The sequence below is a fragment of the Mobula birostris genome, chromosome 1 (assembly GCF_030028105.1).
Source record: "Mobula birostris isolate sMobBir1 chromosome 1, sMobBir1.hap1, whole genome shotgun sequence".
Lineage (NCBI taxonomy): Eukaryota > Metazoa > Chordata > Chondrichthyes > Myliobatiformes > Myliobatidae > Mobula > Mobula birostris.
Window position 1 is genome coordinate 224,833,865 of NC_092370.1, and position 14,805 is coordinate 224,848,669.

At 39.6% G+C, this 14,805-nt stretch overlaps 1 protein-coding gene across 5 annotated transcripts in view; it reads left to right on the top strand.

Annotated features, from left to right (window-relative positions):
* Positions 1 to 14,805, top strand: part of dicer1 (dicer 1, ribonuclease type III) — a 158,461-nt gene that overhangs the window by 25,818 nt on the left and 117,838 nt on the right. The window lies entirely within an intron of this gene.

Sequence of the window (14,805 nt, forward strand, 5' to 3'; positions counted from 1 at the left end):
TCAGAGGTTTAGTTGGACCCAGAGGTATGAAAGATACTGTTTTGTCACAGCTTCTGTTTTACAGTTATTTATCTTGCTTCATATCTGCAACTAAGATTGACTGAGTCCAGTTTTGGCTTTATTAACAGGTTTCATTTTCAGGATCAGTGGCTTTCTATAACTAGAAACATCTTTGTGTTATATTTGCAATCTTGGTGTGATGTGATATTAGGCATTTCCATGTTGATCTATAGCTGTGATACAGAGTCTATTGCAGGGATAACTGTTCTCCAACTTACGGTAATTCCCTCCCCCTCCCTTCCCCTATCCCTATGTCACTCTGCCCCCTCCCCCAGCTGCCTACCACCTCCCTCTTGGTTCCGCCCCCTTCTACTACCCATTGTGTTTTCCCCTATTCCTTCTTCACCTTTCCTGCCTATCACCTCCCTGCTTCCCCTCCCCCACCCCTTATCTTTCCTCTTACTGGTTTTTCACCTGGCACCTACCAGCCTTCTCCTTCCCACCCTCCCCCCACCTTCTTTATAGGGCCTCTGCCCCTTCCCCCTACAGTCCTGACGAAGGGTTCCGGCCCGAAACGTCGACCTATCTTTTCCACGGATGCTGCCCGACCTGCTGAGTTCCTCCAGCACGTTGTGAGTATTGTGGGGATAATTGGTTAGGTTGGTGCTGCTAGTTCTGAATCTACAAACCAGTGATGGTTGATCTGACGGGTATCTACAGTAAGTAGGATAAGCATCAATGAGTCAAAATATGTAAGTAATTCACATTACTATTGTGTAGATTTGTTATTGCACTGTAACTGTAAAGAAGTATGTTATTGCATTGCAGAGAAATACTCATTCTTCCCAACATTTTTTTGCGGACCTCTGATTTTTTTTTTCTAAAAGGCAGCTTTTTAGTAAAAGAAATACGAAGTGTGTGTGAATAGGAGAGGTTTGCCGAATGTTGAGAGGAAGAGTCATTCAGTTTGAAGAGAGGTCCTTTTGTTACTTGAAGCAGCAATGTTGATGTTAGTGAAAGCAAAACTAATGGGCAAATCAAATTGAGCTGTAATGCTGACAACTGAATGAAGTTTGGATTTAATCACTTGGTCTTTCTGAATAGCTACTTGCGTGTCTTTTTGATCAGATTGAAATAAACCTTGAAGCTGGTTTCTGATTCTGTTCTATTTAGATAACCATTATCAATTATTTGAGGACAGTTTAAGTGACCTTTGGTCTTGACATCTTAATTTCCTGTATCTACTCCCTGGGCTCCATTAGTGTACCTAACCCTCACGGTTGAGTCTGCTCCCTGCGTTCCATTAGTATACCTAACTCTACCAGTTGACTAATATGACCATTGACTGAGTTGTTCCACTCTGCTACCAGACAGGGAACATCACACGCACCATTGCTGTGAAGTTACAGTGGCATGCAAAAGTTTGGGCACCCCTGGTCAAAATTTCTGTTAGTGTGAATAGCTAAGCGAGTAAAAGATGACCTGATTTCCAAAAGGCATAAAGTTAAAGATGACACATTTCTTTAATATTTTAAGTAAGATTACTTTTTTATTTCCATCTTTAACAGTTTCAAAATAACAAAAAAGGAGAAGGGCCCAAAGCAAAAGTTTGGGCACCCTGCATGGTCAGTACTTAGTAACACCCTCTTTGGCAAGTATCACAGCTTGTAAACGCTTTCTGTAGCCAGCTAAGAGTTTTTCAATTCTTGTTTGGGGTTTTTTTTTGCCTATTCTTCCTTGCAAAAGGCTTCTAGTTCTGTGAGATTCTTGGGTCGTCTTGCATGCACTGCCGTTTTGAGGTCTATCCACAGATTTTCAGTGATGTTTAGTTCAGGGGACTGTGAGGGCCATGGCAAAACCTTCAGCTTGCGCCTTTTGAGGTAGTCCATTGTGGATTTTGAAGTGTGTTTAGGATCATTATCCTGCTGTAGAAGCCATCCTCTTTTCATCTTCAGCTTTTTTTGCAGACGGTGTGATGTTTACTTACAGAATTTGCTGGTAATCAATTGAATTCATTCTTCCCTCTACCAGTGAAATGTTCCCTGTGCCACTGGCTGCAACACAAGCCCAAAGCATGATCGATCCACCCCCGTGCTTAACAGTTGGAGAGGTGTTATTTTCATGAAATTCTGCACCCTTTTTTCTCCAAACATAACTTTGCTCATTGCAGCCAGAAAGTTCTATTTTAACTTTAGTCCACAGGACTTGTTTCCAAAATGCATCAGGCTTGTTTAGATGTTTCTTTGCAAATTTCTGATGCTGGATTTTGTGGTGGGGATGCAGGAAAGGTTTTCTTCTGATGACTCTTCCATGAAGGTCATATTTGTGCAGGTGTTGCTGCACAGTAGAACAGTGCACCACCACTCCAGAGTCTGCTAAACCTTCCTGAAGATCTTTTGCAGTCAAACGGGGGTTTTGATTTGCCTTTCCAGCAATCCTATGAGCAGTTCTCTCGGAAAGTTTTCTTGGTCTTTCAGACCTCAACTTGACCTCCACTGTTCCTGTTAACTGCCATTTCTTAATTGCATTACGAACTGAGGAAACAGCTACCTGAAAACGCTTTGCTATCTTCTTATAGCCTTCTCCTGCTTTGTGGGCATCAATTATTTTAATTTTCAGCGTGCTAGGCAGCTGCTTAGAGGAGCCCATGGCTGCTGATTGTTGGGACAAGGTTTGAGGAGTCAGGGTATTTATAAAGCTTTGAAATTTGCATCATCTGGCCTTTCCTAACAATGACTGTGAACAAGCCATAGCCCTAACAAGCTAATTAAGGTCTGAGACCTTGGTAAGAGTTATCTGAGAGCTCAAATCTCTTGGGGTGCCCAAATTTTGCATGGTGCTCCTTTCCTTTTTTTCCACTCTATACAAAACAAAAATAATACACTAACCTTGCTTAAAATATTGAAAAGAATGTTTCATCTTTAACTTTATGACTTTTGGAGATCAGTTCATCTTCTACTCAACTATTCACAGTAACAGAAATTTTGACCGGGGTGCCCAAACTTTTGCATGCCACTGTATTTGAAGTTTTCAGGCTGGTGTTACTTGTATTCTACTTGCATGTTACAGAATAACCATGGCACATCTGTGAAATGTATCGAACGCGAGTAAGCCTTATTTGTATTGAACTTAGGCCATATCTTTTGTTCTGGGTTTTGAAAGTTGTGCTTTACAAAGGTAAGTTGAATGTACAGTATATATATGAACTGTTTTCAAAATCTAAATTGGTAAGGGTTAGGCTTGATCTTTATAACTTCTGTGTTCTTTTAAACATGGTCATTATCCGTACTGAAAGTACCATAAGGGAGTAGGATGAATTATGCATTTGCTCCCTCTCCTGAGGATTCTGTCTCGCCAGCATGTTAGAGGGGAATGTGATGTCAATGGTGTTGACATATTGATGTCCAGGATTTTGTGGATCATTTAATGCACAGTATTGTCAAAGCAAATATATTCTTGTAAGCAGATTGCTTTGTATTTGTACGTGTTCAGAAGTTTACAAATATGACATAGATGTATGTAATTCTAATATGGCACATAAACCAGTATTTATCTAAAAAACCTGTTATAGCTGCCACCAGTATGGTAACTATGTCCAAACAAGTGGACTGTGTGGATAACATGATAGTGATAAAGTACTATGTGACTTATAAATTCAACCTTCTATGAGGAGGTGAATAAAATTTCATTTCTGTAGTACAACAGATGTCGTATTTCCTGGGTGTGTTTTTTTTTTAAACAAGGGATATTATGCCATCACTAAATGCCTCATTATTTTCTCCCTATTTCAATTTTTCTTCATCTTAAAGTGTTTGGAGAGGGGCAGTAGAGTGGTGTCCTAGTTAGCGCAGTGCTTTACAGCACCAGAGATCAAATGGGGTTCAGCTCCTGCTGCTCCCTGTAAAGAGTTTGTACGTTCACCGTGTGACCGCATGGGTTTCTTCCCACATTCCAAAGACATACGGTTGAGGGTTAGTAAGTTGTGGGAATGCTATGTTGGTGGTGATACTTGTGGGATGCCCAGCACAATCCTCACTGATTTGATTTGACACAAACAGTGAATTTCACTGTTTGTTTCAAGGTACATGTGACAAATATAATTAATATTTATCCAAATGGCATTCATGCTCTAGGTTTGACAGGTAGCAGCAGGCATTTTGACATTGGTGAAGAAATTGCCACTAAATTTGACACTTGATAACCTTTAGTCTGCACTCTGGTTGCTCTTCCTTTTGTTTCTGTTTTCATTGTGGCCGGCAGTATTAACCAGAGCTTAGTAGGGTTAGATAAATCAATAAATGTAGGAAAAGTACTGTAGGTATTTGGGGTGAGACTGGTCATTAAAACCAAGTTTTAGATGTGTTACTTGTGTGAAAGGGGATGTTGACTTTTGGCTTTCAAATGGAAATCTGGAATTATAATCTTCTGTTATATAAAATCATTGTTTTAGAGAGTACCGAATGGAAGGAGGCCATTTGGGCCATTGTGCTGACCACCACCCACACATTGAGCGTACTGCCAGGTGTCACTTTATGAACATACAATTGATCTATCGTGTATTTGTACATTTTTTTATTGTTTTGTTTTTTTTGTGCTGCATCTGATATGGAGTAACAATTATTTTGTTCTCCTTCTCGCTTGTGTGCAGGAAACAATCTTGAATCTTGACAGTAATCCTGTATTACACCCATTTTTATTCACTCAAAATTCTTCTCAATGTTCCTCCAGATTTAACCCCTTGCCTACACACTAGGGCAATTTACAGTGGCCAATTAATCTACCAGCCCACATCCTTGGGATCTGAGAGCACCCAGAAGAAACCACCACGGTTAGCGGAGAAAGGGCAAACTTCACACAGATAGCACCTGAGGTCTCAAGATATAACATTACTTAAGTGATTCACTGTTTGGTATTGCTTTTTTTTTCGTGTTGTAGATTAGTTTTGAGGAAGCATGAAAATTAACAGTACAATGGATTCTGGTTAATTGGGACACTTTGTGACCAGTATATTTTGTCCCAATTAAGTGGCTGTCCCAATTAACCAAAGTTTCATGGAAATAGTTAAAAAGATATAGAAAAGACAAACTATAGTTTAACTGAGTAACAAATTATGTATTTGAATGAGATACATAAGTTAGAAAACTACCAATGCTACTACAGTACTATGAAACTATGTTAGTTTCTAATGGTTATTGACAGAGGAATTCATTATATAGGGAGGAGTAGCACTTCTGGTGAAGGGGCTTGTGTCCATTCTGGGGTAGCTCACTTTTGGTCAAGACCAGACACTCATCTCTCACCTGTAGTTCCAAGTAGCTGTTTGCATGCATCAGCGGCTGCACAGCAGTACACTGCTTCAACAGTCAGGCTAAACTGGGCGAGGGTAGCTTGCAGGCCTCATATCCCGGTGAATTAGGGACATGCTTAGCATGTGAAGTCAGCTCTGGTGCACTGGGTAGATGAGATGCAGCACCCAGTAGATAGGTCTTTACCACTTTGTGGAGCATGAAGAACATGAGAAGGTACAGAGTTCATGGTTATCCACTGTAACCAAGAAAGATCCCAGATTGTGATGACTACTCCTACCATTAGACCTGAACTTCCAAGGTCAAGACAGTGGAATTGTTGCAAATTCTACTCTTTCCCACTTTAAAAACTCACTCACACAGGTTTCACTGTCATTGTCAGATACAATGGACAACCAACACACTGTTGTTCTTTTGATTGACTAAATGAACAAAATTAGCACAAAAACTTAGTTCAGATGGACTACTTCATACAGTACTTTCAGCAATTATGTCCTCCAAATCTTATTTTTCATTCTGAAACTCAAGATGGTTATCGATACCTTTAAATTCTTCGTAGTTTTTGCCAACTATTAGTGACAAAAATTGCTGCTTTTTGAATGCAAACACATGTAACATGTAAAAGCTGTTTGCTCTAAGCACAGTGTAGTGTCTAATGCCACACACATTCACACGACTGGCAATTGTTAGAAACTTCAGCAATTATAGTTTCTCAAATGAAAGGAGTCTTGGCTATTTTCTTAATTAATTTTTCTTCATTCATAAGATTTATCATACCAGGAATCATCATGGTAAACCTTTGCTACACACAATTGAAAGTATATCTTTCCTTGAGCACAGACATGTTCTGTTGTAGATGGCATCTTACTGGGGCCCTATGTGGTCAGAAAAAGATATCTTCACTCTTGGCCTTTACTGTAAGAGGATTTGTAGACAGCATGTGCTTTGCCTTCATAATTGCTTGCTTTACCAACATGTGGACTTTGATTCATGTGAAGACATGAATCGGGTAGCTCTGAACAAGTATACCTTTCAATATTTCAGCAAGTGTATATAAAATTCTCTGCTTATCTGCTTTTATCTCTTACCAGAGTAGAAGATGTGCTCATTCTTTTACGCAATCTGACATGCTCTTTCCCCAATCACTTAACCTGTCTATATTAATTGAAACCCATCCTCTGGGTTTTTTCCCCCCCTCCCCCTTTTCCTTCTCCCTGGGCCTCCTGTCCCATAATCCTCTCATATCCCCTTTGCCAATCACCTGTCCAGCTCTTGGCTCCATCCCTCCCCCTCCTGTCTTCTATCATTTTGGATCTCCCCCTCCCACTTTAAAATCTCTTACTAGCTCTTCCTTCAGTTAGTCCTGACGAAGTGTCTCAGCCCAAAACGTCAACTGTACCTCTTCCTAGAGATGCTGCCTGGCCTGCTGAGTTCACCAGCAACTTTGATGTGTGTTGCTTGAACTTCCAGCATCTGCAGAATTCCTTGTGTTATATTTATTGAAAGTTCTTCTGCATTTTACTTGTAGGCCAAATTGCTACCTTAGCATTATATCTTCAAAGAGTTCAATGAAAGCATTTTGACCATAAATATTACTTACCTTTTGCATTCTACAGATGTTGCCTGATCAGCGGAGCATTTCAGGTATTGTCTGTCCTATTCTACGTTTTTCATCATTAACCACTTGGTATATATCCAGTTTTGAGGAAAGGTCACTGTCCAGAAATGTTAACTGTTCTCCTTCTACAGATGTTGCTTGACGATTCAGTTCTTCCAGCATTTGTCTTTATTTCAGACTCCAATATCTGGCTTTTGCTGCTACTCCCAATATTGTGCACACAATCTTAGAAAATGTCTGTTTGCTGGTTATTGTGCTGTCCATTGATGGATTAGGAGGAAAAAATAACCAGAATTTGTTTTACGAGACATTGCATATGAGGGTTCTTTTGGTTGGGAAGGAGCTTAGTGGTTATCCCTATTGCAGTCAGTTAACACCTATTTTGTTAAAAGCGTCACACTTGAAAATGTAACAATTTAAGAGATGAGCTGAGCTTTTTATTCCTAGAAAAGAGGCACAAGTGAAAAAGCTCTATCATACACTATTAATTGTCTTTTTGCAATGTTACCTGCTAATAGGACTTGGTGGATTTTGACGCCCAAAATTCATATCAACCATCTAAGAGACCTTAAATGATTTCTGGGGCTTGATTTATTTATTTATTTTTTTACCAGCTGTTGCTGTAAAACCGGCAGCAATGCCTGTAATGTGTCAGACTACACTGGATGTATGTACAGTGGTACCTGGCTACTTAGGATACATTGGGACCTAATTAAGCGGCTGCCCCATGAAATTTCATGGATATAGTTAAAAAGGTATATAAAGAATTCACTGAGTAACAAATTATGTACTTAACTGAAATACAGAACAAATTAGACCACTAGCAATAAAACTATATTAGTTCCTAATAGTTTCTGATGGAGGAATTCATCCAGTGTATGCAATGAACAAAATGAGCAGATACATCTAGTGCAGATAATGGACTGCCTTCAAACAATGTTTTTGATGCTTGTATCCTCCAAATCTTCACTTTTTGCAATATTCAAAATGATTATCAGTATCTTCAAGTTCTTCATATTTCCTAACTTGCGTATTTCACTTTCACTCCCGGCTGCTTCTGACATCTCCGAGCCTGAATGCATCAATTCGCAGTGAACAAAGCAGTTCTGAATTGTCTTATTGCTTATTCCTCGCTAACTATCAGTAACAAAAATCACTCTTTTGAACACATACATGCAACTGATTCTATTTAAAAACTGATCACTCTGAGCACGGTATAGCGTCTAGGGGCCAGACAGCTGAGAACCTGTTCAGCAACAGTCTCCTGTCCCAATTAAGCGGCATAGTGTCCCAAATAAGTGAAGGGAATGCCAGCAGTTTTCTAGATTGTGGCTACCCTGATTAACCGATGGCCCAATTGATCAGAATCCGCTGTATTTGACTTCATAATTGCAACCTAATGTTTATTTATTATTAACCAGAAATATTAATAAAGGGACTACAATAAACGATTCTTTATTTAAAATTTTCTGTTGCACCTGTTGATCAGGTCTCCTGGCTGAGGGAAGAAATATTACTCTGTCTGAGATTCTTGACACAAATTTGTCAATTCTTTGATTTTTGAGTATAACCACTGAGTCAATTATTTCTGAGAATAAAAGGTCATTTGTACCAAACCTTTTTTAAAGCATGTGTATAATCATTTTATTGTGTGAAGTAATGGCAGAGTTGAATTGCATATTCTTCATTGGTTTAATTTCTGTTTTTTCGCTGTAAAAGACTGTTTAAAACCCAGAATAGTGTTGTGCACTCTAATCCTCCGCTCAGAAACTTTTTGTGGCTGATGATCATTTTTATTTTGGGATTTTTGAAAGCTTTTATCATTCAACAAGACTTCAAATATTACAATAATACAATATTGCAAATGTTCCAAATACCGTGTAGTTAAAATAATAAATGATTCCTGAAGAGAGAACTGGCACCATGGAAGTAACTTTTTTAGTAGATAATATCTGCTAATTCTCAAATACTGAAATGCTATGGAAGTGATGCTTTGACTGGTGTAAAAAATTTCATTATCCATCTTTTGTAATGGTAATGCAGAGCGCTACAGATAATTGAAATAATGTTATGCTCTGGTGTTTAAATAAATTCTTTCTGGGAATGCTGTCAAATACTTAGTAGGAATAACTAAAAGTAGACTTTTGATAAGGGTCTGATTTTTGTTTTCCATTCCTTAATGAAACAGCAATAGATGGTTTGTTGTGACTGCTCCAGCTAAGTTGACTATCAGGTTTTTCATCATTCAGGAGCAAAACTAACTCGTATTCCTCCCCTTCTCCAAGCAATGTATATGTAAGGAAATTAACATCCTCGTTACTTCAAGTTTGGTCACTGTGGTGTACTTAAGAATTGGTGCTGCTTCCTGCACCCATCGACTTCATCAACTTCGTCTCCAGCTTCCAACCTGCCTTCAAATTTACCTGGTCTATTTCTGACACCTTTCTCCCCTTTCTCGCACTCTCTGTCTCTGGAGACAGCTTATCTACTGATGTCAATTATAAACCCACTGACTCTCACAGCTACCTGGACTCTTCCCGCCCTGTTACTTGTAAAAATGTCATCCCCTTCACTGAATTCCTCTGTATTGCACCTTCTGTCAGTGAGGCTTTTCATTCCAGAACGAAGGAGATGTGCTCCTTCAAAGAAAGGGGCTTCCCTTCCACCGCCATCAGCACTGTCCTCAATTGCGTCTCTTCCATATCATGCATGTCTGGCCTTACCCCCATCCTCCTGCTACCTTACCAGGGGTAGGTTCCTCTTGTCCGACCACACAACCTCTGTGTCCAGCACATAATTCTCTGTAACTTCTGCCACCTCCAACAGTATCCCATCACCAAGCAGACCTTCCCCTCTCTTCTCCTCCATGCCCCCCCCCCCCAACTTTATGCTTTCTGCAGGGATTGCTCCCTATGTGACTCCCTTTTCCATTTGTCCCTCCCCACTGATCTCCTTCCTGGCACTCATCCTTGCAAGCAGAACAAGTGCTACACTTGCCCCATACCACCTTCCTCACTACCATTGAGGGCCCCAAAAAGTCCTTCCAAGTGGGGACTACTGTATCCGATGCTCCCTATGTGGCCTCCTATATATTGTTGGTACCTGATGTAGATCGTAAGACTGCTTTGCCGAGCACCTACGCTCCATCCACCAGAAAAGGCGGGATCTCCCAGTGGCCATCCATTTTAATTCCACTTCCCATTCCTATTCTGACATGTTAGGCCATGGCTGCCTCTACTGTCGTGATGAGGCCGGACTCAGGTTGGACAAGCAACACCTTATATTCCATCTGGGTAGCCTCTACCCTGATGGCATGAACATCGATATCTTGAACATCTGGTAATGCGCCACCCCCGTCCCCACTGCACCATTCCCAGTTCCTATCTTTCACCTTATTTCCTTACATCATCACCTCTCTCTGGTGCTCCTCTCCAACCCTGCATCATCTTTCATCTTGAGTTTCTTCCTCCCCTCAGCTTCTTTTTGACTCCTCACCTTTTTATCTCCAGTCAGGTCTCAGCCTGAAACGTCGACTATATTCTTTTCCATAGATGTTGGCCTGCTGAGTTCCTCCAGCATTGTGTGTGTTGTCAAGCAAATGGTCCCTAATGTGGGGTCACTTAACACTGAGGCTGGTTGTATTTTGTTTTGTCCGGATTTCGTCCTTGTAGGTTTTTTCTGCCATTGTGGATTTCCAAAGTAAAACTGAATCTTTTTTCCAAAACAATCAGTATAGATTTAAAAAAATGCCCTTGTTTTAGTTTAGTAGAATGGGGGTTGGAGAAGTTGAGAAGGAGCTTGATGAAAATTCTTTTCACTTTGTTCCCCAACATCCTGTTCTGAAATTTTACTGTAAAGATGTATTGCCTGGGACAACAGTTTCCTGTGATAGTGGTGACTTTGTGATGAATTCTATTACCATACTCACAACTGACTGCTCTAGTTAAAAATGAATTTCATAACTTGGAATCCTTGTGTGCTTTTTTTATTTGTGATCTTCACTATATAGGTTGTCCCTTGAATAGATTCTAGACTTAGCTTCCAATGATAGACCAGGATCTAGTATGTTCCAAAAGTGAAATATGTCGTTTCCAGTCTTATACTAGAGGAGCTATATTAAGATTACAACACGCTACAAACCAATTAAGTCAGTTATTGCTTGATCTAATGGGGGATTTATGCTAAGTGCAGTGTTCTGTTCTTTATTGCAGGAAGGATGAATTTCACCCTGAGGGTTCAGAGGTTGTGCCCACATGCTTTAAACTATTCCCTATATTTCAACTGTATCTGAGATTGGACGCCATTTGTAATTCTTGAAATGCTGGGAATAGGTGAATGAGTGTGTGTTCTACAGCTTTTCTACTACTACTGAGCTACCTCTACTATTTCATCTGATGCAATTAATTCTCAGATATTTTTCATGTGGGCGATTAGTGGCATGCCTTTTAATTAAGCAGCAGGATGTTGATATGTTTCAAGTACTGCGACTGTTGCGTTGATGCAGCTACCCTTGAGGACTCGCTGCTTGTGTGAATGTTCTGCATGATTCTGCGTTACTGTCTAAAGATATCAAAGGAGTTATTGTGGCTCACGATTGCAGAAGCTTGCAGCTAATTAGTGGCTCATTTCTGAGAAGAGTATGCTTTGAATTGTAAGGTGGGAATTTGTTGAGCATTGTCAAAGTCACTGATGGGTGGGGGGGGGTAGTCTACCGCCATATTTGTTTCTTTAGAGAGAGCAGCTGTCTTCTGTAGCTTTTATTTTCACCCACTTTATTGTTCTAATTTTCTTCTGCTTACAGCCTTCTTCAGATTCGTGCTCTTGTTTTATGCAAGTTTACGTTTGAGATTTTAATCCAGATTCTTGACAGCCTTAAAACAGGGGGCAGAGGTAGCTAAGGCAGACGCGCAAATTATGATGTCGGCATTAATTTTTTTTACCTTGGATTCCTAAACTCCAGGGGTGAAGCACGTTCACTGCATCCACATTATCTGTGGTGAGTAGTTTGATCCTACAACAAATTCCTTTCATAGATAATTTTTTTTGCCCTTCGCTGCTTGACTGTCGGTGCCGGAATCTACAACAAAATCGTAAAGGTCACGTTCATTGCTGCAGTAACCATTCACTGTGCTCCATTGTTTGGCATCAACACAGGAAGCTGCAGCTGCCTTTGGCCTTCACAATGTGAGAGATGGCCGTGTACAAGCGAACTGCTTTGTTCCAGTAGGTGCTGCGCGCCATTTACATGCTAATATGGGTTATGCTAACTGTTCTCTCTCTGAACTTGACAAAGTATGTGATGTGGCTTGTCTGGCTAGACGTTATCTTTCATATTGAGATCTACAGTGGTGCTTTTAATTGATTTTTGTTCATTGCCACCTCTTCTGGGAAGCATTGTGTTATTTTTCTGCGAGTTAAAATGACTGAAATGGGCAGTCTTAATTATAAGCAGAAAGGAATGTGGCGGTGGAACAAAAATTACATGTCACAGTTTTTCACATTTTTTGTTCTGACGATAAGTGTTCGTGGTGCTGCCAAAGTTGCATGTAATTGTGGCCTTTCCTTACCTTCCTCTAAGTGTGGTAGGTTGATTATTATTGTTTTGAATCTTCCATCATTACTTTTTAAAACTCTTCTATGAATAATTCATAGGGAAAAATAGAACACCTTTGGCCAAACTATAAATTTAGAGCCACTTACATTTTCTGTAGAGATGATGTAAGTATAGGAAGAACTGGTTTTCTCTGAATGGAGATGCATTATTCATACACACTGCAGTCCATGATGAAGTTCTTTTAAAAAGGTTTACAGATAATAACACTTGCCTTTGTGTATTGGTGTTAGCATAATGTTTGTAAAAGCGAGTAAAAAGTATTTCTCAACCAAGATTGAGCAAGCATATTAAGGTTACATTGAAGTTACCCTTTTGCATGAGACCCAAGCTGCAGGTACTGTCAATGCAAATTTACTCTTTTGGAAGTATCAGAGTGTGTTCAAATCTGACTTTGAGTACGTTGCCTGTTCTGGCACCAGTCTGTATTATTATTATTATTTTTCCTCTTTGTGATTTTTTTCTGAAATTATACCTGTGCTATTTATTCTTTGGGCACTGTACTGTGTGCTGTTGGTAATATGTTTTACACCTTTGGCTCTGGAAGAATGCTGTTTCATTTGGCTATATTTGTGTGTGGCTGAATGATAGCTAAACCTAAATTTGTAGGTGGGCACTTTACTATAAGCTGACAGCTCTGTAGATGCCTTCACTCTTAGCTATGGAATCTTCTCCCTTAGCCCTCAACCCTTTAAGGTGCTTCTTATTATCGATTACATTCTTCAAACATTTGGTTATCTATCCTAATAATACCTCGTGTTTGGTGGCTTTTAAGAAAGAAGTGATGTTTTGTTACATGAAGTTGCTATGTAAATTGAAGTTCTTCCTGTTTGCTCATGCTGAGGATGACTTGTGCTTTGGAACTTTATGGTTTCAGTTGCTTGTGTCACCATCTCTCATCTTCTACCTTGTGGTGTATAAACAGATGGGCATTAGATCAAAACACGAACTAGCTCCTGCAGGATCTCACCTCAGAAATGTTGACTGTTTCTCTCGTCACAGATGTGTCCTGATCTCCTGAATATTTTGAAAAGTATTAAGTCTGAGTATTTAAAAAATGTGTGGCATTGGAATAGTTCCAGAAGATGTTCAGGAGAATTATTATGGGAATGGAAGGGTTAATGTATGAGGAGTGTTTGGCTGTGAGCCTGGACTTGCTGGTGTTTAGAAGAATGAGTGGTGATTTCATTGAATCCTATCAAATATTGGAACGCCTAGACAGAGTGAATGTGAAGAGGATGTTTCCTTTAGTGGGGGAATCTAGGACTAGAGGACACATCCTCAGAATAGAGGGGCATCCATTTAGAATGGAGGAGAAAGAAATTCTTTAGCCAGAGGGTGGTGAATCTGTGGAATTCATTGCCACAGATGGCTGTGAAGGCCGAGTTACAGTGTATAAACAAGGGGTTAATAAGCTCTTGGTTAGCTAAGGCTTCAAAGGTTATGGGGAAAGGCAGGAGAATGGGTTTGAGAGTGATAATAAATCAGCCATGGTGGAGCAGATTTGATGGGCCAAGTGGCCTTTTCCACTCCTATGTATATCTTATTTCCAGCATTTTCTGTTTTTGTTTCAGATTTTCAACATCTGCATTTTTAATTGATTTTCACTTGAACCAGTTTCTTCCTGTTTATTTTCTCTATGGGTGGGCTTGGGTCTGAATAGCCTAATTCTTTTCCTATATAATCAATGTTTTGCTTTTTTAAAAAGTTCTTTCTAAAGCATTGCAATTTAGTAGTGCTTATGGCTCTATATCGTTATTTGGAGATATTCTTTTCCAGTTAAATTACATTTTTATTATGTTGTCCAGATGAACAGAAAGAAAGTAGTAGTACTTGTTTACTAGATAAACGAGCAGTTCTGAAGCTTGGTTCCTGAGTGCTTTTCATTTGCAGTTGTTTGGACACAGTGCTGATTTGAAAGACAAAGAAGATGAATATGCTTGTTGGGGTCATGCTCTCTTGGGGTCGTTGTGAGTTTACTGTTTGTGTGGGAAACGCACCAGAGGCTGATGTGGTTGACTTTCTCAAATCAAATTCGTCTATAGCTTAAACTATGTGAATCAGAATTTACCCCCTCCACTGCCAACATCAGAGGGGATGTTAGAAAAGGCTAATGAGCTATTTCAAGTTTAAACATTTCAAATATTTTGAATAAAGTTGAAATGAAGATTCAGGGTAGAAATAGAAGGAGTAGTAAATTCCTAGGAGGTGTTTCAGTATAACCATTTAAACAAAATGCTTTTGTTAGTTTATTTCTATCTGAGTGTATG